Source organism: Lemur catta, chromosome 1 (assembly GCF_020740605.2).
Source record: "Lemur catta isolate mLemCat1 chromosome 1, mLemCat1.pri, whole genome shotgun sequence".
In the NCBI taxonomy this organism is placed as follows: domain Eukaryota; kingdom Metazoa; phylum Chordata; class Mammalia; order Primates; family Lemuridae; genus Lemur; species Lemur catta.
The window spans coordinates 66,235,773-66,261,290 of record NC_059128.1 but is presented as its reverse complement, the minus strand read 5'-3'; the positions used below and the strand labels follow the sequence as shown (position 1 = coordinate 66,261,290).

At 43.7% G+C, this 25,518-nt stretch overlaps 1 gene segment (V, D, J or C); it reads left to right on the top strand.

Moving 5' to 3' along the window:
* The window catches only part of LOC123620673, a 477,715-nt gene that overhangs the window by 431,206 nt on the left and 20,991 nt on the right, over nucleotides 1–25,518 (top strand).

Genomic DNA, 25,518 nt, shown 5'->3' with positions numbered 1-25,518 from the left:
CTGGCGGTAAATCCAAGTGAGTCTTCATGTTAACTCTCTCAAACCCGTCTATGTAGTTTAAAATATCTCAGAAACTGCCTCCTTCTTTTTTAAGCTTTACTGTTTGAAATGTCTAATTGCAGCTAGTTAGTGTTTTTGTCCTGTTCACCAAAGCTGGACCCTTGCCTACCCCTCAATCAAAATAACTAGGCAGAGGAAGCCAGAAGTGCATGGTAGGCAGGCAGTTGGAGTATTAGACTGTATTCTTGCAGAGCAAACAGGTTAGCCCATTCCAAAAAGGGCCGTTGAGGAGCATTGAATGCTAGAGAACGTGCAGCACATTAGTCCATCCTGCACCAGCCTGTCCATGGGCCATTGGGAAATATTGTCTCTCTTGCTAGCCAAGATGAGTCAAGTGCTGCTGGGAACTCTCGGGACTCAGGGCCATCCAGTGACCATGCTAGAGAATAGCTCCCACCACAGATTATCCAGAATGACTCAAACTGGCCATATAATTCCTACATCTCTCAGTTCTCATTGGCTTAGAACCTTATTGTGGATTTGCTAGCAGTAACAGGGAAGGAGTTGATTTCATCCTAATTCTGGCCTTCCCAGAGAAGTTATTCTAAGAATCTTCAGGAGCATCTTAGAGACCACCTACCCTGTTCAGCATTTTGCTTCACAAACCAAATTGTGTTCCTAGCAGTGTCTGCTGTGGCTTTGGCTGGGGCTAGGAGCTGGGTCTGTGCTGGAGCTCCAGGCTTGGCAAGGCTCGAGGAGGAGAGCGGAGCGTACAGCAGAGCCCAGCGGCTCCGGGAAAGGGACCTTTGATAGGGGCACAGATGAATTGCTAAAGAGCTTCCATGTGCCAGCCCGATAAGACTCTCCAGGGAGAAGGTCACCCTTGCCTTTGCAGCTCTAAATATAAAATGTGTAGTAAAAAAGAATGGGAAATGTCAATTACAGTGCCAGAATGAAGAGAGTGGGTATAAATACTGGACCAATTTTAACGTCAAGTTTATAAAATGTAAGGCTTTCAGAAGAACTATCTCAGGATGTATTCATTAGGGTCAATGAGCTAACTATTTTGTCAGTGTTACTAGTATACACACTTCAAAGGAGAACCTAAAATGGGGCGGCAGGGGAAGCTAGTGAAAAGTGTGGCATAGTGGTCAAGAACATGAATTTTGGAATCAGACTGTTTAGGCAAATCCTTACTCTGCCACATACTAGTTGTGTGACCTTGAGCATGTTACTTAATCTCTTTATGCCTCATTTTTCTCATCTGTAATGACCAGCTCTCACATCCCAGCTCACTGAGATGTTTTGAAATTAAAAGAGTTAATGCCCGTAGTAAGTCTTCAGTTGGTGTTTTTATTATGCCTAGATCACGCTGCTGGAGGGAAGGAAGGAAAAATAGAAATGATCTCCACTTACTGTTTTTGTAAAGCATAGCATTAGAGTGTGCCTCTAGCAACACAGGAAAACTAATCTTTGGGCAAGGGACAACTTTACAAGTAAAACCAGGTAGGTCTGAATGTTCATTTTTTTGGTTAATCGCCTCTGCCTTTTCAACTTCCAACCAAAGACTCTTACTTTTAGGTTATATTTTCCTTTTATAAAAATAAGTAGAATATGTGGAAAGTCTGGCTAACGTGGTCTTTTCTAACCCATTTAGTTTCAGCTAGTGGCAAAAAGAGTGGCAAATACAGCTCTCTGTGCTTGTAAAAAGAAGAAAAGAGCAGCAAGGCTTGAGATGTGTTGGGTCTGGAATTTCTAGGCTAAGGCTGAGAGAATGGAAGTTTGGCTGACTTGGGAGGAATAAAAACATCAAATGTGGGTGGCTCACAAAAAATAAAGGCAATTTCACATAATAGTATAATAGAGTAGAAGCCACCTCTGTGACCACTAGAATTAAGAAAACATTATCTTCCAGGGAGAAAATAGGTAGCATGGAAACGGCAAGCTTTCGTTTGGGAAAAAAAAAAAAATTGGTGAGAGAAAGGAGACTGTTGGTTGTTTGGGTTTTTTACTGTTTATTAGGAAACATGAAAAATGGTACTTTTTATTGGATGGTTTTTTTAAGGTTATCACCAAGTAGGAGTCCAAATGTGTAAAACATGCCCCTGGTGGTGAACTTGACAGAGGAAGAAGAAGATCTAGCAGAGTAGCAAAGTGTTTTTATACGGGGCAGAAACACTGTGTCAACTTATGGGCTAAGCAAACTCATCTTTGGGACTGGAACGAGACTCACCATTATTCCCCGTAAGTCCTTTGCCACTTGAGAAAAAGCTCTTAATCTATAACGACCAGCTCTCACATCCCAGACACCTAATGAATTTCTAAATGAGCTTCCATGTGTTAACCTGATAAGACTCTCCGGGGAGAAGGTCACCCTTACCTTTGCAGCTCTCAATGTAAGACGTGTGTTGTAAGAAAAATTGGGAAATGTCAACTGCAGTGCCAAGATGAAGAGAGTGGTTATAAATATTGGACCAGTTTTAATGTTATGCTTATAAAATGTAAGCCTTTCAGAAGAACTGTCTCAGGGTACATTTATTAGTTTGTGTCTATACAGCACAATTGTCCAGTTAATTTGATTAATGTCAGTAGCTGACCCAGATATTTAGGCACTTCCTTGAGAAAATTTCTTTGTGCTCAAAATTGCTTAAATTGACTGTCACATTACCTAAATAATTGCCAAATCTGTTTTACTTTGTGCTGTATAGACTCAGCCTAATAAAAACAAATGCTGTTGTGGCTTTTTTTTTTTCTCAGTCTGTCTCCTCTCCACGCAGAAAGTTTTCCTTCTACTAAACAGTGTCTCTTCACACAAAGAAAAGATTCCCCAGCAAGCCATTTGACTTATTGCCGCTGCTGTTTTGCATTTATATGGCTCCTTTCCTGGGAAGAGATTAAGACACTTTATACGACTTATTAGCTAAACAGATTGACAGCCTAATTGGGAAGAGAGAAACCGATTCTGAGTATCTTTTTGTGTCTGCAGTTCCCACCCCCTCGTGCAGAGCATTTGGTCAGATGGCTCTCCAGGACAGAAATCAGACAGGGAGGTGGTCCCCGCTTGTGGTGTGGAGCTTCTCAGCTGCACCTGAGAGGTTGTAGGTCAGAGCAACTGACAGAGCCAGGAAAATCTCTTTCCCCTAGAACTTGTGTGTATTCACAAAGCAGAGCGTGACTAATTTTGGCATCAGCCGTTAGTGTGTGTCTAGTCTTCTTGCCTTTGTTTCCAGACCCTTCCCCTCTCCTTACTATCCCTTCCATCTCCAACTCCAGCATCTAACTCCTTGCTCTCTCCTTTGGATGCCTGGCTACCGTGCCCACGGGCAGCACTGGCATCCTCACCACACGCTGCTGCCTGCCTCTTTAGCCATCAGTTGTATTTCTGAGCGGTTTCTTAGCGCCTTTAGTGATGCTCGAATCCTCCCTGAGGGTGGGCCCCAGCAGAGCCCCTGCAGGAGTGGAGGAGGCTGCTATGCGATACTGTTGCCTCCTTGAAGGCTGGAGCGGAACCCAGGATGAGGAAGAGCCTTGGAAAGGAAGGTCTGAGATGGAATAAGGAATACCACAGCCTCCACGACATGCGTGCCTGAATCCTCTCTCGTGCCTGAGATACTTTAGCTTCCACCTTGGGACCCGGGACATGTGGCTATGAAGAGGTGGCGGGGGTTTTTGTAGTGGAGCAATCCATTGTGGACAGACAGGCTTTGGGGGTGCACTGCATCTCGGGTCTGGCACTCAAGTGATTGTTATGCCACGTAAGTGTGTCTTTTCTCCTTTCTGTGGGCTAATATGTCTATAAATCATATAGAAGAGTTCTTCAAACACACACACATACCCATTTCCCAGCTAGTCACTGATGGGATACAATTTCTGGATCTACCTACATAGCCAGTTTGACCATTAAGATGATCGAATTCATTTTTGAAAATAACTTTGGTTCCATTCAACACTGCCAATAGCAAAGGGAAATTAGCATGTCACGGGAACCTAATCTATGCTTATTCACTGCTGTGGGAGGATAATCATTTCTTCTCCCCTGGCATTCAGACCTCAGAATTAAGCTGACCTTTTCCATGCCTGTCTCTTCTGGCAGATTAAGAGGTATATCCACTAACTTTCTTATGGGAAAACGCACAAGACAGATATATTCTCCTTCAGTTTTCACTAGGAAAGCTTTTCTGTTAGTTATTTTGACAATAAACTTCAGCTGCCATAGTTCCTGCTATTTGTGTTAATAATATCTTGACTTGAACAATCATGTTTTCCCCACATTATTCAAAATGCATTTCAATCTGTAACCCACTGCACCACGACCAGGCCTTTTATCCCACAATGTTCTCTAATAAGGTAAACAGGGTCATACATCATCAAACATACTTCACAGAAAAGCTGACACACAGACAAGTTAAATAATTTTAGTCAAACCAAAAACAAAAAACAAAAATCAGAACTGGGATTAGAGCTTGAGTCTCCCTGCTTTCTTACAGTGAATTATCTTGAGCTGTCACTTTGTGCATTGCCAACATAATAAGCACAGGTCATAGGTATTTTTAGGAGATGAAACTTAACCGGAACAAAAACTGCCTGTTTGATTGCATTGGTGCTTTAAATGTATCCCCGGACCTTCTTTGCTGTTGATAGTCATTCGGTGCCAGTGACAGGGAAAGAGCAGAGGGGCTTAGGAGGTTTTTGTTGGTCTCCGTATCACTGTGTCCTCCAGCAATGACAAGCTCATCTTTGGGACTGGGACCAGATTGCAAGTCTTTCCAAGTAAGTACTAGAAACCAAGGAGCAATTCTGAAAAGGTGTTTTCTATACACAGCCAATCCATTCTGGTACATTCTCACAGTCCTGCAGGCAACCCCTCCCGACGATGGGTTCTATAAGGGCTTTCCACATCTTCAGCTGCCTGGGGCCACAGCCCACAGGGTGCCATTTCTCACAGACAGAACCCTGTATAAACCAGGACAATTTGTATGTGAACACCATGGTGCTGACTAAAATCTGATCAGCAGTGAAACTAAGACACCAGAGAGTCAGGTGCATTATGACTCCAAACAAATGATCTGTTTCTCGCTTTTGCATTTTTATTTAAAATATCAGGGAGGTGAAGCAAGTTCAGCTTCTCCAATTTGCAAACTGTTGATGAATTATGTTTCCTTTACATGCAGAGAGACCTAGATTGACTTTGGATGTTTAGTCATTTGATTTCATCATCTGTGTCTGGAATCTATAATGGGCAAGGGAATCAAATGTAATTAAATGAGCAAATAATCTCCAATAGCCAATACTCCTACATTGTTTTATATGCTTTGCTCTAGACTTTTTATCTGGACTTTATCTCTAATAAGCTCCCCAGAAGGACAGTGAAGGTTTTTGTTAAGGTTTTTGTGTCTGTGTGGATAGCAACTATCGGTTGATCTGGGGCACTGGGACCAAGCTAATTATAAAGCCAGGTAAGACTCAGAGATGTGACTGTGAGACACTAGTTGAATAATGCACGAAGCGGAGCATACAAATTATATTTTTAAAAACAATCCAGCCTGCTGGAGACAATGCATTCTACCCAAGTGGGGTCTTCACTCCCAGCGAGAAGCCATGTCAGCCACCAACTCTTTTGTTTGGTCTAGTTGCTTCCAGAATGAATAATGCTTAACTAGCCCTCTAAGAGAGCAGAGCCAGGTTGTTAGGGAGTGTCTAATTCCCTCTGATACGGTTAGAATTCTTTCCCAAGGATAGAAACAGCCTCATTCCATTGGAAAAGCAAATTCAAAGAAAAGGGAAAGGGTCACAGTCAAAGACTGAAATTTGCAAAGGTGAAAAATAGCTTGCATGCAGCTTTCCTGACATCCTTGCCCAGGTTGCTGTCCCCAGGACAGCAGATGCCTGCAAAGCTCCTGGGCACTTGCTGGAATCTCCCAGGGTTCTGGCCCTTAGCACAAACCCTGTAAGGATGTAACTTAACAGGCAGCATCAGGGCATGTCGGGGGACTATGAAGGTTGGAGGGATACTTGGAAAGTCAGCTTTTGCAGCAGTGGGACTGAGCTGTCCTCACCCCATCCTGCCATGCCCACCCCTCACCCCCCAAGGGTTAGTGTAAGGCTCTGAAGGACTGTGTGAATTATGGGGGTTCTGCAAACAAGCTCATCTTTGGGACTGGCACTCTGCTTTCCGTCAAGCCAAGTACGTGAGTAGTGGGCTTTGTCAGGTGGATTCTGTGTCCGCAGCAAGTGGGAGGTTACAGCCAACCTTTGAGGAAAAGGAGGGCTGAAGGTTGACTTTGTTCCCAGCTCTCATCCCTCATCTGCCCATGATATGGCAGGCTCTCAAAACTTCCCATTCTCCTGGATGGCACACCACAGTCAGGGAAGGGGAAACGTGCTAATTTAAAGATAAACCCCAAAGAAAAAAGACTATTGTGGGGAAATTGTTCTCATCCAAATGCTGCAGTCTTTCTGCTTCTGTGAACCCAATTTCCTGGGCATTTATCAGCTCTGGTCATACACTTACCTGTGTGGATACAACCTCTGCTAACCTACTCATACAATTCTGTGTCACCTGACATAAGCACCTTCTTCTATAGGCCATGTTTTAGTTTTCTTCCAAAAGAGACTCCAGAGCCACACTCCAGAAGAGTGCTGGGAAGTCAGGCAAAACTAACCCCCTGGGGTGGGGAGGGGAAAGAGGAGGCTTAGGGTAGTTAGCTCAGTATGAGAGCTGTGATCCATGTAACACCGTCCTCTATTTCCTACATTGGCTTCCCTTTCGCTTTCCCTAGAATAAGTTCTTTTTGTTTGCTCTGGACGCCTAATAAAATCAGCTTTGAACTCTTCCTCTTCAACTATGAAGAATCAACAAGTCATAGTCATTTTGGGGATGAGATCAAGCCTCCTTGTCTCTCCAAGCTTAAAAGTCTATTATTTAAGCTCTACTTGTAACCAAGAAAGTCAGTGACCTGGTATCACCATCTGGGATGCTCACTCCTCTCTCTTTTCTCCAGATACTTAGTGTAAAGCCCAGCCAATGTACAGCTTTGTGATAAAGGGGCTCTCGCGTGCCCTCATCCTTGCCTTTAGGATCCAATCCTCTTTATAACAGAAAATGTTCACTTCTTCCATTTATTTCAGGACTGGACTTTCTTAAGGTTGTGGGAGATGGTGTGTCGTTACTCTCTACCCCTTCCTGGCTGAAACTACATATGAGTCCATGGTGGAACTTCTTGGGGAAAAGATAGGACTGTTTGACTTTTGTTACTCTTCTTTGATGAAATATTTTCTTAGGCTATCACATAAGCACTATTGCACACTGAGAAGGCTTAGAAATAACTTGACCAGTGGGTAGGGGACAGGGCCCTGGAGTTTAGGTAGAGTCTGGAGGTGAGTTCAGATGGCTCCGTAGCAGGAAATATCCCTGTGGATGTAGGAATATATCATCCTTTCAGACCTGTGTGTCTGAGGCTGAGTTCACACATGTGAGTGTGAGAGTTGTTAACAAGTTATTTGATTCAGCTTTGGCAGATTTAAGCCTACAAATGCAAAAGGGTTTTAAAGCTCATAAGTTTGGGCTTTTTAAAGGAGAAATGTTTTGCTTTATGTAGCAGAACCAATTTTTTTTCTTCCTGTCATAAAAAGCCCATTTCCAGAAACACAGGGAAAAAAAAAAAAACCATAGAAAGTCCAACTGCCTCCTCGCCAGAGTGCCATGTGTTTGGTTGGGTTTCACTAAAGCTTTCCGTAAAGGCAGGAAATGCTGTGGGAATAACAATGCCAGGGTCTTCTTTGGAAATGGAACCCAGCTGGTGGTGAAGCCCGGTAAGTGGCCATGTTCTGTTTATATTTGACCAAACAAGTGCTGTGAAGTTAGTGGAGATTTAATTTAATATGTAAACAAATGTACATCTTGAAAAATGACTTTTGCAAATGTGTGAAACAGTCATGATTGTTGAAAATAGAGTAATAATGATAAATAGATGCAAAATTAGACCATCCCAAATCACCTTTAATATGGTAACTCAGCTCTTCTTTTTCCAGAGAGATATTGAGGCCATGAGTTATTTACAGCCACAGTATCTCTTAAATTATGTTCTGCAATGATTTGTGTGTTTACTGTGATTTTTTTCTTCCCTTGTATTATTTTTTTCTTCCCTTGTATTATTTTTTTCTTCCCTTGAATTTGTCTTCCCTTGTATTATAAATGAGAAACTATCTCATTTTAAATGCTTCTAATATTCATAAGGTACCTTCTTTGTCTCTTTTGCCTGCATATATATTTATTCCAAAAGATCTAATAGGAAACGCAGACATCATCCCATTTTGACAAATGTCCACATCTAGTCCCATACATGTCAAATTTCACTGAAAACACAGCCTTACTATTCAAATTCAATGGGGGGAAAATAAACAATTCAGAGACGAATTGCTGATCCCAGATGGCTTTATAAACACCTGAAAGGAAATTCAGAGTGAAATAGAGTGACAGGCATGATGACAAGATTTTTGTTTAATGATCATTTCTTCCATGGGGAGTAAAAGCATTTTAAACATACCTCATTGGAAAGCAGGGAAATGAGGCAGTCAGGAGCCTGGCCTTCCTGGGGTGCTCCTGGGGTGTTGGTTCCCCCACATTGCTATTGAGGGGACAGACAATAGGACCCATCCAAATGTCAGACCAAAAATTAATATTAAGAGGCAGATGTCGACAAGTTGATTAACTGGGTTATTAAACCCTACAACAGTTTATAATTGCAACTATGGGTGACCAACCCAAGGAGCTTTAAAATAGAATAGCCTGCTCTTAAACGGTTTAGCTGTGGGAAATGCCAGCAGACAAGGAAACGAGCCAGATGACTCCATAAGTTTGTTTTAGATCTAGTAAATGTAACCATCCGTGTTAACTTTTTTTAAGACCATGGCAAAGAGCATCTTTGGGGTGAGGGAGAAAATGAGCAGGAGGAAATGGGGCTTTGTTCTTTACATGACGAACAAGGATCCGGTCAGGATTGATGGCAATGGCGTACAGTTTCCATCTCTTGGTGGTGAGAGACCACATCCATGGACTGCAAAAGGAGAACATTCCCCCTCCTCCAAAAAAAAAAAAAACGAAACAGGATCCCTTTGGGCCAAAATGAATTATCTCTATGACCCCAGCTCGGGCAGGGCTATAATGAGTGTAGCAAACATGTGCTTGACCTGAGGCAAAGTATCCTCAGAGTTTGGTGGCGTGGCTGATTCTGAAAGTTAAGGCTGAGAGCCAGGGTGAGGGAAGGGCTCTGTGATGCAGTCCCTCCCAGGTGGAAATTCAGATGTGTGTCCGAAGCAGCCCATTCCTGCCCACATCCTTGTTTGGGCTCTGAAGAGTGGATTTCTAGTTCGGTGGCTGTCTGCCAGGCATTTTTTGCCTGCAGTAACAGAATTGTATTTGATATCAGAAAGGAGTTTGTTGAATTGTTGCTGTTATAATTCACTCTCAGTGTCAAATGAGGTCATTCAATTTCCTCTCTGCGTGTTTGCAATAAGCAGCATGAAATTCAAGCAGAACAACCAAGAGACACAGAGAAAGATGACTGAGCAGATAATGAGGCCTGTTTATTATAGGAAAAGAGACAAAATGGGAATGTGTTAAGTCCATGAAGGTGAAATATCCATCAAGGAATGTGTAGCTTTCCCAAAAAGAGTTACTAGGAGTTTTTGTTATGATCCCTATCACAGTGTGAACAAAGTTCTTACAAAGTCATCTTTGGAAAAGGGACACAACTTCATGTTCTCCCCAGTAAGTGCTGTTCACGTGATTTTCTGATATTGACTCCTGTTGAGTTAAAAGTGCTGGGAGTGTTGGGTGGGAAAGTTCCTTAGGCTCTAAGATGTGTAGGTGGCCTCTGGGTCCTGGGCCCTTGTTCTCTTGCAGAGACCTGGTCCTCAGCCTTTCAACAGCTTAGTACATACCAAATTCTCCTCCTCTAGTGCTGGGAACGTTGCTGCCCATCTTCCACCTAAATATCAATTCTCTTTTTCATTGTTTATCTACTGTGAGGAATAAAAAGCCATGAAACTTTGTCCAGAATTCATTTTCAAGTCTTTCCCCCAGGCTTGTCCCCAGTGGACTTTGTTTGGACACAATGTTAAACCCAGTGTGATTTTTGGCTCCAACTAAATTGATTTTGGAAATGACCCCAGCGTACCCATGACCCGTCTCCTTCCACCCTGCATAAAAGATCTGCTTGGCTCTCTTTGGCCTCTGCTAAGGTTCCTGGCTCTGATGGCCCATGCTCTCTCATTTCCCTTGTTCCAGGAGTGGGTGTGAGACAACTTTTTTAGGAGCTACTTTAACGTCAGAGACAACAAAGATGGTCTGTGGCCAAGAGCTACGTCTTGTGTTGAGCCTTCTCACTCTGTGCCATTTTCCGAACTCTTTTCTTCGTTTAGGAGAAGTGATCACTCCATTTTATTCCCAGTAGAGCAAAGAGTTCATCATGAGGCCAGAAACAGAGGTTTTTTCCTTTGGAATATTTTTCACAGGCTAACGATAAGCTGGAAGTTTGTAGGCAGTTCAGAAATGCATCCTTGGGCCACAACTGCATGTATAGAAGCTCTTATCAAGTAGGGTAGACAGGCAAAGCCAGAGACATTTTGACAATAGCATACTTTGTAGAGGCTCAGGGAAAAGGGGGCAAAGACGTGCTAAGGAAAAACAAAACCTATGGTTAAGTGGAGAGATTTCTGAATGTTTCTACCAGGGAAGAGGATTAACAAGAAGAAACTTCTTAAACCACTGAGGCCAGTCATTCAGGGTTTTTGTCATGGAGGTGATCACTGTGGGAATCAGGAAACAGGCAACTTGTCTTTGGAAAGGGCACAAGACTCTCTGTGATTGCAAGTAAGTGTTCCTGGCCATCCCTAATTTTGATCAAGAATGGCTTCTTCCCTTGAATGATTTTGCAGTGTACCTAGGAATGCATTTGCCTTCAAGAAAGGTCTATTAGGAATTGGGCCATTAGTGTTGAGCAGAAAGATGAAACAGTCTACTCTGTTGTAATTCAAAAGCTGACCAGGCAGTCATGGCAAGCACAGGCTGGGCCCTGCACTGTGGCCTGGCCTCAGTGCCTCCAGCCTGTTCTGACCACACACCCCGGCCCAGCTCCCGCCTCTGACCACAGGAGACCAAAGCCCTAGCACAAACAACTTCAGATGCCTTAGCTTAGGGGAGCACAGAAAGGCTTGTCCAAGAGCCATTTTTAAATACATTGTAGGTTTCTGTTTAATGTTATTATTAATTTTAATTTGCACAAGTAATACATAAAAATGTCTCGCTGTAAACCATTCAGATTACAGATAGAGCCAACATTCACCCTGACCCATTTCTTCAATATCAGCTTCCTCCCCAAAAGCAACCACTGAGACTGGTTTGCTGTATTGTGATGAGTTTGACTGTGCAGTATGTCGATGTGAAATCCTGTCTCCACCTAGGGAATCTTAAGCAGCAAAGGGACCAGGGCTCAGACTGCAGTCTGCAGGATTTCAATTAAAGATGAGGAATAGTTGCTTGCTCTTCAAAACTAGGAGCTCTTTAAAGCAAGGCAGGTCTTTGGTCAGAAAACACCTTTGGCTGAAGACAGGAGGACAGACTAGATGACCTCGACAGACTAGCCAGGACTTTGAGGGACGGTCCAGTCCATGGCAAGCCTCAGTAATGCTCTTCTCTTTTGCCTATTGTCTGGTAGTTGTTATACTCTGAGCTTTTGTCAGAGCTGCTCCTATGCTGGGAGTGGTCTGACTTTTCTCAGCATCTTCGGGGTTTTTGCAAACAAAGGAAACTCTGTGCATACTCTAGCGTTGGGAGTTACCGACTCATTTTCGGGAAGGGCACCAAACTCCTGGTCACACCAAGTAAGTTCTTCTTTCCGGCTAATTATTCTTCCCAAGAAGCCCATCTTCCATCATGCAGAAGCTGTCAAAACACAGGTGGTGTTTTCTTTGCTTGGTTTGTGTTGGGTGGTTCATGATACCAGTGGAAAACAAGGTTTTTAAAGCACATATTCCCTGGGGTAGTGTGCTTGGGCTTTTAATATCCATGTAGTCTCTCCCTGGGAAACTATGTGAACCTCCACAAGGAGGAAGGTTCAAGAAAAGTAGTGGGGGGAAAGGCAGGAATTGGATGAAAATGGACAAAGGGCCTGCAGGAATACAAACAAGACAGGATCCCAGGAGACAGAGCAGTAGCCACTTGGAGTGAATTTCCCAGGAGGTGCTCCTGCCAAGGCCCGTTCTTTCGAGGAAAATTACAGCAAATAGAATCAGGCTGGGGAGGTGCTAGTTATCAGTATTCCTCCCACGTTATAACCTAATTGCAAGGAGGTTGTTTTGGCCATGGGCAGTCATCTCAGGTTTTGTTTTCCTGCTTGCCTTCCCCACCTCCACCTGTCTTCCTGGAGGCCCCAGTCAAGGTTATTGCAATAGCACTGCACACTGTGTACCACCAATGCAGGCAAATTAACCTTTGGGGATGGGACTGCGCTCACTGTGAAGCCAAGTAAGTTGTGTTCTTCTTCACCTAGGCCTTCAGGGGCAATCAATCAAATCATTAGTTTGAAAACTCCTTTAATCCTGTGCATCTGCTTGGGCTCTTTATTAATGTTATTTCCCCAGGCCAAAGAGAGTTGGTTCTCTTCTCTGCTTTAAAATGAGATGTGAGCGCGTGCACACACACACATGCACGCATACTCTTGCTCTAGCTCATGCTGAGGGGTTCTCAGGAGCATAGACAACACTTTGAAAGAAATAGAGACACAAACAATAACTGAGCCAATGAGGATGCCAGAAGGACCTGGATGACTCAGTGCCCACCACCCCTGCCCGGGCTTCCTAACAGGCTTCTTGGCCAAATGGGATACGCTCTGGCTTTGTCAGATGGTCTAGGGTGGGAAACTCCTCAGCCTCTTTCTGTAATCAATTCCAAAATTGAGCAACCCTTGCTGCCAGAAAGTACTTTCTCACATCTAACTTTGATCCCCCTGCTACAATTTAAATCTGTTTGAAAAGAACCACTAGAACTCTGTGTGTCTAGTTCTGGTGGTTCTTTTCATTGAGAATAAAATATCTGCCGTAGTGTGTGAGGCTGAACACTGAGGCCAGTTCTGCAGCCATCATGTCCCCTTTGGCATTTTGAGCTTCAGTAATTATGGATTAGGCAGTACGGCATGAGCTTTGGAGACAGAAAAACCTGAATCCAAGTCCTTGCCCTGTGTGACCACGGGCAAGGTACTTAACCTCTCTGAGCCTCAGTTTCCCCATCCATAAAATGAAAGTAAAAATATAACTACCTTGTTGAGTTATTGTAAGGATCAAATGAAATAATACAGCTAAAGTATTTAGCATAGTGCTGAGAACAGAGAAAAATCTCATTAAACCCTAGCTATTAATAATAATGATAAACATCATCTCTAACGCACAGCAGAGCTTTTGTTTCGCCCCTCGGGCTCTTCTGTCAAGGCTCTGTCATGCATCAGGAGCGGAGCTGGAATGGGGGGAGGGTGGAGAATGTCAGCCTGTTCTATGAAATTCTTCACCTGGGATTTGAAAGTGGAAATAGAAAGAATCCTGACTAATTTGAATACAAAATCATCCAAGTGTCAGAGGCGGGGGGGTGGGCGGGGGGGGTAGATTTCTGCAGAAAGCTGCGTGGCTGGGACTGTCCGGTGGAGCAGGGATGCAGTTCACACGACAGCAGGGCAAGTGTTGCAGAAACTGAAACCTCATACCACCCCGTCAGCAAGCTGACCCCAATACGACAGCCTCCAAAGTGGCCGGAGCCCCTCCCACGAGATGGGCTCCCCCTGTGGAAAGGCAGTGACAGAGGGAGGATGGAGGCTTCACAGGGAAGGGACTTCTCTTCAGGGTAATGCAGCTCACGAGAGATATGACTCCTAAAAGGAGCCACTAAATGAAACTCTGAAACCTGGAGGTGGAGGATCAGTAATGTTTGTGGAGGCAAAATGGGGCAGTTTATTTCAAAGAAAAGAGGTTGAAGGTAAGGTAGGAGTTGAGTCATTTCTAAATCCAGGAAAGGAAGCATTAGACAGAAGACGGAGGGGCTCATGCTCCAGCTCCACCAGGATTCAGACCACAGGACGTGGCTAATACTGCAAGAAGGGAGTTAGGTTAGTGCTAAAACCTTCCTAATAGGTTTTTGAACAGTGAAAATGAGCTGTCAGGAGTAGTTGCCAGGGCACTTTCTCTGGAGGGTTTTTGAAAGGAGATAGACGCCCTGCTATCAGGGGTGATTGGAGTGCAGCCCTGCCTCAAGGCAGGAGGAGACATGAGAACCTCTTTAAGCCTCTCCCCAGCCCCTGAAGCCTCTCTCCATGAAAAGACTCGGGCTCATTAATGCAGAGCTGCATCCTGCGGGACACTGGGGGTTGCAGGGTTAAGTTTTGGAACCTCTGCCTGCTTGGTCCCAAACTCCCTTTGTTTTCGGGACTTGACAGATGGGCTGGCTTTTTCACTCTGCAGCCAAAAACACAGGTTCTGGGTCCTGGGTTGTTGTGGTGTTGAGATGTCCTGGCATGTGGGGAGGAAGCCCTAGGGGGTTTTTGCTGAGCCCAGAAGCACTGTGGGAATAACTATGCCCAGAATATGATCTTCGGTTCTGGAACCAGATTGTCTGTGCTGCCCTGTAAGTACAGATATGGGGGAAAGGAGATGCGTCCAATGTTCAGCACGGGGATAAACTGGAGGAGCTTGAGGCCAGGGGTCCACTGTGACCTCAGGAGCAGTAATGAAGAGAGAGGTAGAGAGGGAGTATGGAACAGAACCATGAGTTCAATAAGAAGTGGAGGGGCTCACTTATAAAGGGAGAAAAAGCACAAACCTGTATGAATTACACTGGAGGAAACACATGGGAAGTTCCCTCCTCAGGAGGGCTTTGTGGGAGGGAAAGCTGAGCTGGCAGGTTTTTGATGCTGAGATAATCACTGTGGGGAAGGACAAGGCTTCTCCTTTGTCTTTGGGAAGGGGACAAGGCTCCTTGTCAAGCCAAGTAAGTGACATATAATTTAAATTCTGTGTTGAATATGATTATCTCCAAGAGTAAAACCTGCTGTCTTTTCCATGGAGGCCTCCTTGGGTCAGAAGGACATTAAAGGGGCTAGACAGACCAAGTCCTAGGATCTAGTCATCTTGTTCATCCTTGAAGGGGCTCTGGAAGGTATGGAGAGGAACAAACCCACCAGGACCCCACCAATAACCTGGCCTTGGATCCGTCCACTCTGTCAGACTTCCAGTAAGTAAAACCTCTGATGGCGAGATGTTCCTGAGAAGGAGACTCTAACATAGTTATGCCCATTCAACAGATTTAGAAACTGAGTAAGGAAAGACCAGTGATTAAAACTTTTTGAACAGGAACAGAACCCAAGGATCCTGAAATAGTTTTCCCACTAGACTCGTGAGTCCAAAACGCCAGTTATTTAAATGAGAGGGTAGCACTTGTAATCCGCTGTGTTTTGAGCGGCAGTGCTGAGGACTGGGTGGAGTCTTAGGCAAACTCCTAGACTGGGGGATTCCTACCACTGCGGAGTCCAGGGCTGGCACCCAGGCTTCCTTACCCCAGTGGTGCTGCTCTCGGGCCCTGCTGCCCCGGAAGTGCAGCTCTTGGCACACATCATCTTCAGTGTCTTCCAAGAAGAGAAATTAGAAGAGAAGGAGGAAAAGCTTGTATCTCATATCATGCAGTTGCCTCATTTTGTAGCAAGATTGTTTCCCCATGAGCAGTTTGTCTTCATTTAGCAGCTGTCTTCTCTGGGGAAGCCATTTTGTAGAGGTGTCTGTCACAGTGTGACAACTGGCGGCTGGGGGAAATTGAATTTTGGAGCGGGGACCCAAGTTGTGGTCACCCCAGGTAAGCCTGATTCCCTGGAGCCTCGCCTGCCCTTACTTTTAACCCCCGCCTGCTAAGGATTTCTAGCTGAGACTATGAGAAACTCATGTGAAAGGAAGCCATTTCCCCAAACAGCAGTACCCAGAGCCATTAAGCAAAAATGAGAGATCAGTTTGGTGTTAAATAGAAACATTTTGACATAAATAGGAATTCTCGTTATTCTCCATCAGTCCCTGTGTGAATACCGTTGTTCCCCTTATAAGGAAAAAAGTTACAGTAAGAAGTATAGCCATGATTCACGTTGTGGTGTGGGAGCGATCTGTGGATTTGGGGGTGGAGGATTAGAAATGTGTTCAGGCAGATTGGATGTGTTTTTGACAGGATATGTAACACAGTGTGAATTATAACCAGGGAGGAAAGCTTATCTTCGGACAGGGAACCAAGTTATCTGTGAAGCCCAGTAAGTATAAAATTGTATCCCTGGATTAAGCAATGTTTGTGGATTAAGGGCTGATTTAGACCCAATTATACACTGTATGAAGAATGTTTAGAGAGGGGAATGAGTGTCAAATAGGAGGCCAAAATTCTCCCTGGCTAGGATCTGGCATCTGGGTGCAAAATGGGCCATGTAAGGGTGTCTCTGGGCCTTGCTCCTGAATGTATGTGTTGGGACTAAAGTGTATGACTGATTACTTGGAGTATTGGCTTGGATCATAGCCCCGGATTTGTACAGTAATTGGTGACAAGATTTCTAATTCCTTAACAAGCCCTCTAAGGCACAATTCTCTTTGAATGAGATTATGTCAATTTATAGAAGGAAGAAACCTTGTAAATAATAATCATTGACCAAAATAAATACGATTAGTCTCTCCCAAAGTCTGAAAATCACCTTTTAAAATAAGTTGATGCATGAGTACTGAGGGACACTTTCTGTTTCTGAGACTTTAGGCCAAAAATGTGTACAGCATAGCCTCATGGAGCAGAGAGAAACTTTAAAATCTTCCTTTCTGACTGTCTCCATTTGTGAGAAAACTGGGACTGGGGGAAGAGACTGATCATGGCCCTTCAACAAGTCTGTGGACAAGCTAAGACTAGACCTTAAATCTCCAGTTTGCCAAACCTGTCAGTTTGCTCAAATCTGAAGTTTGAGGAGTCTGCAAGATTCATCTGACAAATATTTTTTTGCATCGACTCTATGCCAGGCTCAGTGCTCTGACCAGGGATCCAGCAGGAAACAAACTCAATGTGATTTTGCCCTCAGGGGACTTATATTCTGGAGGGGGAATCCCATTTTTTCTCCCAGATATGACAATGCACACCCTGGTCCCTCTTGGGCATGACCCTTTTATCCATCCCCACTACCTTAGGAAATATTAAAATTGGTTTTGGGGGACAGTTTTAAAGTCCTTTAGCAGATAAATCAACACAGATACTACTTAAGTCATGAGAAAGGAAATGGCCCAAAAGCAAAGTGGAAAACTAGCAATTTCCCTGATAATTGATCATTATAAAATTATTTTATCAATATGATACTAGTGGCCAAGTTAACTGGACAGTGCCAGCTCTAGACCTACCTCATTTAGATTCTTCACACTCAGCCTAAGGAGGATTCCAGAGTTTGGGCAGTTCTGTGGTGGCACAATCCAGTGATGCCCACAACAGAGAAATATTCTTCGTTCTGGGCTTTGTGAGTTTCCTTGGATGAACATATCCAAATGCTGGTTTGACATCTAAAATCAGAGAGCACTTACTCTACATATATATTGAAAACATAGATTTGATGCCTAGAACTCTGTAGTGGAAAGCTGTAATAAAAGATCCCCTAAAAGAACACGGGATTGTAAAGACAAAGAAGGATTTATTTAGCATTTGTAAACAGTCAGTTTGGTTACTCCAGACCAAATCTAGATTGACAGTGACACAGGCCTAATTCATAAAGCAACCAGCTGCCAACTCTTTACTCAGTGCCCTGCCGGCCTGGCCTATGTGATCTGGTTTTTGCTGTTGAGCATATCACAGTGTTTCTTCCGGTTCAGGCTGGCAACTGACCTTTGGATCTGGGACCCAATTGACGGTTGTACCTGGTAGGCCACCACAGTTTAATGCTATTTGCACTGATTTACTAGTCTATAAATGTTTTCTGCACAAATAACTTAATGGGCCTGGGGTTGAAGATGGGGAGAGACACTAACAATGCACACTGGAAAGGGTGAAGTGAGAAGGGAAATATGTATCAGGGACAAAGAAGAAAAAGAGAAGCCTTTTTGCTAAGTTCAAATAGGAGTTGATGAAAATGGCTAGGGAAGAATCCGTCCTAACCTAGAATTGCTGAATAATGGGAGCAGATTCCAGAAAGGGAACTTCTGCTTCTGATAACATTTGCACTAGGAGCAGACCATCTGCTACAACATGGTTTTACCAGGAACTATCTTAAACCAAGTCTAGTTGTTAGCCATCTACATTGCTAGCCAATTCTAGCTTATTTCCACATAAGTCTTTAAACACATAGGTGCCTATTTAAGATATTTAAATGAGACTCTATTTCTATAGCTCTCTGGTGCTCTTCCAGCAAAGCATTCCTGTAACACATTGCTTATTATTTCTACAAGTAAGAACAAGCAAGCCCCTTGCCCTCCAAAACTGTGTAAGTATTATAATTACTTGGCAGAGACTGAAGTCACCTCTATTTTATTTCTCATAACTGTGTTCATTTGCTGAGATTTGTTTAAATCCAAACTGTGTGGGCGTCTAACTGTTGGCACTGAGGTTTCCTTTCTCTTGAAATTGTCAGCAAAATATTTTGCCCATAAATAATGTTTCATCTAGACTTGCAAATGACAGCCAACACTGCAGGCTCTTTTTTCTTTTTTTCTTCCCCCCCACCCCGCCCTCGAAGGGAATATGCAGGCAGGAAGCGAAAAAAGAAAAAAAGCCAAAATGTACCGTTTCACTGTGGAGTCTGGGAGGGAATGTCAATGTGGGCATTAAAGTACATTTTGGTTGTAAATGTAGGTATCCTGACATGTAGGCTATAGTGGCCTTGTTAGATCGTGCATATAGAAATAGCTGGTTAGCTGGTGTGGCTCGGGATGTCCTTGAGAGAAGCTCAGGTCTGGTTGTAAATTACAGCCCAGACCCAGGTTGTATCTGAAAGCGAACCCATCACAGAGCCCTGGAACTAAAGGCAGAATAAGAATTTTCCTCTTAGTTAAGTCTGCCCTAGGGAAATTTTCATTTAAAATTAGGAAAAGAAAAAGGTAAGGAGCATTTACTTGTCATGTCCTTGTCTCAAATATTGTGTGCATTGAGCACAGAGGACACAAGAATGAACCCAAGCAGAAAACTAAAGAAAAGAAATCGATAAGACTACTGACGAAACCCAGTTGCCTTATCTTGCCTGTCTCTGATAATGAATGTGTCTTCTCAGCACAGTCCTCGCTTCGGTTCTCAGATTTCCTAGGGAATTAGCAATGAATTGGTGGGGCTGGGTCAGTCTTGGCCTAACTTAGTTGGTCATCTCTGGATAATACATCTCCCTTTCAGGAAGTCCCAGGGGACTTTTTGTAATGGTAGTGAACATGGTGTACAACAACAACAGATTTTACTTTGGATCTGGGACCAAACTCAATGTAAAACCAAGTAAGTTGAAGTTGCCTACAAGAAAAAGTTAACATAGTTAACTTTTATTATACTAAATTTCTCTTATCAGTTTGTATTTGAGTATATTGAGCTTTTATTTTGTGTTCTGGGTCCCCACTCATAACATTTTATTATTCCTTATTCATATGTAGTTTGAACAGATATAAAATGTAATAAACAAATCCTATGATTCAGTAAACATTCTGAAACTGCCAACTATGCTCTTGGGATGTTATATAAGGAAAATATCCCTATTTACACTGTTGCTACTTGACAAAAGAACATTTGGGTATAATTTGAAGTACCTGTGAATGTCTAGGATTTCATAGAGAAGACATGCAAATTAAAATTGTATGTATTTTCTAAAGATGAAAAGAATTAGATAGCCTTGATAATACTCTAATAACTAACATTTATTGAACACTTGCAATGTGCAAAGCCCTTTTCACACCTTAACTCATCTGACCCTCCCACCAACCCTCTGGGATAGATATTATCATCCCCACTTTCACAGATGAGGAAACTGTGTGGAAGTTAAAAACAAAGCAAAGAGGTTGAAATAACTACCCAAGGGCTCGTAGCAGATGAGGGACAGAGCCAGGCCTATCCCTAACCAAGGTCTTGACCAGGTTTGTGTAGGGAGATCTAGCACTGTGGCTCTAATAACTACAAGCTCAGCTTTGGAGCTGGAACCACAGTAACTGTAAGAGCAAGTAAGTAAAAAAGGAAAATTCCACAGTAATTTTGGACAAAATGGTAGATATGTGTATGAGCAATTTCACCTGGGAAGTACAGGTAATCGGTAACTAAATTCCAAAAGCTTTCTCAGTGTGCATTAGAACTGTAGCCTTTCTACCCCTCTTGTCTCCCTCACCTCCTCTTTCCCCCAAAATAGCTCTCCTCCTCAGGTACGCCTTCACAGTGACTCATTTGCTGAGGGCACTGTCTTCATGGTCAGATAAAAACTGAACTATCTGAAGTTATCTCAGGTCTCTGAAATAGGTGAGAGAGGATATTGCTGGACAGTATGAAGAAGAGAGAGAACTCTTTTCAAAGATTTGAAGAGCTGCTCTGTAGACCCTGGAAGGGGTTAGCACAGAGGCAAAATCAAAACCAGCAGGCGAAAGGAGATGTGCCCAAGCCTCCTGTACAACCCGTCTGAACAAGTAGAACTGGGCTGCAGGGGAAAGGCTGCTTTGTGAAGGGTGATCTCTGCTTCCTTGGAGAGCCTCACGTTGGGTCCTTAAGGCTAACCATCAGGACGTTGCAGGAGGGATTTCTACGCCACTTTAGATATTACACTGAATAACCTCTGGGCTCCCTTTCAACTCTGAATGCTAAGATCCTATGACTCAAGCCTAGAGATTTAAAAGGTGAGCTCAGACCTGCTGCTGCTTCTTATTTTGATAGCTAAAGAAATAGTTCATCAAATTATTCATGAGCTAAAGCCTACTTGGGGTTTTTACGCCCAGAAGATGGTGGGATATGATTTCCTAGTGCAGTAAATGGGAAAATAAAATGAGATAACAGGGAGGAAAAAGGGAAGAAGAGATAAAGAGAATGCCTGGAGGGAGGACCAGAGGTCGAATGCGGGAAGTGGGGTGATTTTGCAAAGGACAGACCTGGCCTATCCAAGTTTCCACAACCTCAGCTTTGGAAAGGGATGCAAACATAATGGCAATCCAAGTAAGTGAGCAGCCTTTTATGCTGGGAAATAGGGCCAGGGGAGTGAAGCTCCTTTCAATTTAAACACTCTCAAAAGGATGTGTAATTGCTTTCTGATGGGAGGGAACTCTGAAGGTGGAAAGAATATTGTTACCACAGATCATTTGTCCTTTGAGATACAGCCTCTGAGGACTGATTGTCCAGCTCAGACTGCCAGCTGCACGAGAAAAAGACCTAACGCCACTTAAAGACGATGGAGGTGAATTTTCAACCCTAGGCCCAAAGCAGCAGGGGAAAGAGGATGGGGAACGTCAGGGCCAGGTTCACGTAAAGGGGATGAGCACTGTGCCGACAGAGGCTCAAGTGTGGGGAAGCTGTACTTTGGAAGAGGAACTCAGCTGACTGTCTGGCCTGGTGAGTGGGTCATTTTCTACTCAGGGAAATGTTACTGTTAAGAAAATGAAAAGGGAGGTGAAAGAAACTAAAGAAATATGTGTGGTGCCTCTCCTGGAGGACCCCTCTCCCCAGTGGACTGGGGTGGGGAGGCAGAGGGAAGACCAAGATAACTGAGAGTCCCTTTTAGGAACCCAAGAATCCAAGAGGAAAATGTGGTGGTCCCACTAGCACATGCATAACATCCCAAAACACCCGCTCTGGTCCACACCCAGCACTGGGGGAAGGGTATGGCTCTCCACCCAGAATGGGCAAGCCAAACTGGTGGACAGCTTTACAAGGTTTATTTTTCTTGGGTCCTGTGATTCTTGGCTGTCTCCCTGCCAGAGGATCCACCAGCCTACACTCTTTTCTTATTGGGAATGACCTCTCCATGATGCTCTGTAAACTTTCCCCAAGAAGCCTGCTCGACCCCTTCCATGGGGCAAGCCTCACCATTGGATGGGCTCTAGAATGGCTAGAGGGAGTCTGGGTCTGAACTTTGATCAAAGAAGGTAAAGCTGATCCAGAGAGTGCAGCAGGTATGGTGACTGAAAGGGCCTGGGTGGGCCCAGGACTAAAGTATCCATCATCTCTTTGGGACCTTTCCTAGGCACTAAATTGAATGGAGAGCCCCTGTTAGCAAGTGCATGCATGTGTATGAGTCAGTTCATTCCGTATTTCTATTCTGAATGTATGAAGAGCCTGGCCGTGAAGGTTCCCAGAGCTTGTAGGACTTCCCAGTCTCAGACTAAAAGGGCCCTTGCAAGTTAAAAATGCCCAAATGGGCCCCTGAATGAGGTTTTGGTCAAGAGCAATTACCCTTACTCACAGAACCAGATCTAAACATCCAAAGCAGAGTATTGAATAACTATATGAATGGGTTAGACCCAAATATGTGCCCACCTACAAGCATTCCAGCTCTATGAAGAGATTACAGTGCTAGGAGACAGGATTACCCCAAACGTTGCAACCCCTCCACCTTTCCAAGGCCATAGAGACTGTCCTCTGTCAGGGGTCTACTGAGTGTGATTTCCTTGGTCCCTGTGGTTTGTGCTGAGCCTCAAATCATTGTGTGAACAACGCTGCAGGGACCAAGCTAACTTTTGGAAGTGGAACCAAGTTGATCGTTAAGCCAAGTAAGCATGGGGGCTTGAGCCACAATTGAGCCCAGTCATCAATTTTAAATTGAGTGTGCTGTGTTGGCCCAGATAAATATCTCGAACTTGCCTTAAAAATGTTTAGTGTTGCTCTTCTGCTTAAACACGTATGTACAAATTCAGCATGGGTAAAGGATATTGCTATCTTGAGGTTTTCTAGGGTCTATTTTCTTAAAAAAAGGGAAACAATAAAGTTACTTTTATTTCTTCACATATCTTATTTGAATGTCCCAAGAGGCAGAGGAAGGTGGAAAGGGCTGACTCCCTCTATTCAGAGTAGTAAAGTGATTTGAACATGGTCACCATAGCAGGGCAAGGACTCACATTTTCTAAGGATCTAAATATTACTGCCAGTACCAGACTGCAGTCTCTATAACCATTATTCTGATTTATTTCCTCTGGCCCTCACTCTTCCCAATTAATGTTAACTGTAATATTGGTAATCCTTATCTCCTTGTTCACAGAAAGTGTGTGAGGATTAAAAAGACACTGCTCTTTAAAGGATTTGAGCTGGAGGGGATTTTTCGAGGGGGGGAGTATTATTTTGTTGATGATATTGTCTCTTTCACTGGGGCAGGGCTAACAAGGGTCTTGCACATGAATGTGTACAAAATAAATCATTAAGGCATTCAACTGGGAGCCGAAAGACAGCATGGACCCTGGTTCAGCCACTCCTAACTACGTAGCCATGAGAAGATACTCAAACTCTCTAAATCTCAGTTCACGTATAACGTGGAGATTATGATTCTAGCCTTGACTATGTCAAGGGATTCTGTGAGACTCAAATGAGACAATATATGTGAAATCTCTTTGAAAAGTATGGGTGGTCAGATGATTCATGATTTTCAAAAGTGAGATTTTATGAAAAATTCCATTTGAGGGTAAACTTAAAGGTGAACATATTTCATGGACTTTGGCTATGGCAGAGAAAGGGTTGAATTTGGATATAAGGTAGAACTTTCTAATTATGAGGGAAAAAGAACATGAGAATTGGTGGCCAAGAATTTCCCTGGAGATCTTCTAAAGCCCAGAGAAATGTGTGAGGCTGGGAGATGTTAGTAAATGGCTTCCAAGGCTTTCTACCCTTCCTACGTGTGTGAGCTTAAGATTTTTCTTGAGTTTACCTAGATGTGCACTTAGTGTTGGATTAGGTTTCAACCAAGCAAAAGAACCCTGGGAGAATTCCTGTGCTTGAAAATGAAGCACCCTTTGGTTTTTGTGGTGAAATGGATCACTGTGGGGTTTTCCAGCTCCCAGAAGCTGGTTTTTGGAAGGGGGACCATGTTAAAGGTGGATCTCAGTAAGTATTGCCATGTGTTCTGCATTTGATTAGTTAGTTATTGAGACAAGTATTAGTAGCAAGCTTTTTTGGAATTCTAAGCGGACTGCCAGATGTTCTCAATTTATCCGGATTTCATGGGGAGCAGAATACTCTCCATGCCTTCCCCACTTCAACTAGAAGAGCTCATGCTTCCAGGAAATAGTGGACATTGTTGGCAAGCTTCATAGGGAAGCAGAAGGAAGACATCTCCTTAGCTCAGTGGCCCGTTCCATCAGAGGAAGCTGCTCTGAGATGCCACACCTTCTCTTCCAGCTGGTGTCCTCTTACAATGGCCAGTGCCACAGCTTCCTTGCCCAGATAATATCCCAATATCACTCTAGAAGAATCTCTGCCTTACTTTATCTTTTCCAAACAGGAATTCATTACATCTAGTACTTCAGCAGGGAGAAGGCATGCTCTAAGTGTTCATGTTGACACCCTGTGATTTGGAGCCAGGCTGTGCTCTTTGAGCCCCTCAATCTGTTTATCTGTAAATGGGGGTGATGATTAACTTCTCCATGCCTGGATTTCACTGCAGACATAACCTCGGAGGCCTTTCCTGTCCAGCCAATTTAACAAGCCATCAAACACAGCCACTGCCTGGTTGCTCTCTATCCTGCCAGCCTAATTTTAATCCATATACTTTTATCACTTGACATTAAATTATCTACGCATTTGTTTATTGTTTTCCTCCTCCTAGACCGTAAGTGCCGTGAGGACAGGGACAGTATCTGAGCGGCTCTCACTGTGTCCTCAGTGCTCAGTGCAATGCCGTACATGTCGGGGGGTTCAGTGAAGTTACTGAGTGAATAAAGGACCTACTTACAAGCTGCCCCTCCTTCTCATGAAATTACAGAGCTTTGTTATTGCAGACCCAAACCCTGAAAACCCACTGAGAACCTTGTCGAAGGCAAGGACAGAATGCAAGTTTCCGTTGTTTGTAGTTGTATAAAGGTGGGTTTGAGTGAGCAGGTACATGAGGTATTTGCAGGGCCTGATTTCACTGTGCCTACCAGGCGGGAAATACGTTGATCTTTGGGAAAGGAACCACCGTATCAGTGAGCCCCAGTAAGTGCCTGGTAGTTATTGATCATCATGCTTCTACTTACTCTGTGGTCTTTTATTGTACATATGACTAAATATCTCCTTAATCTTTAAGTCAAAGAGTATTGGAGTTTAATGATGAAAATCATTAAAACAAAATGAAAACTGGGTTCTGTCCCCCACCCCTAACCCTCTAACCATATCCCATGTCCCGCTCCATGCTCACAAAAATTTTTTAAACAAGGTGATGAAAGAAAGATTGCCTACGAGGATATGAGCAGTTTGCCAAACACTGGTAAAATGAGATTATGTACAGGTGTTGATTCCTAGGTAAAAATGGGGATCAGAGCTGATATCCTTTAACTAGTAATACAAGATTACTTGGTGGA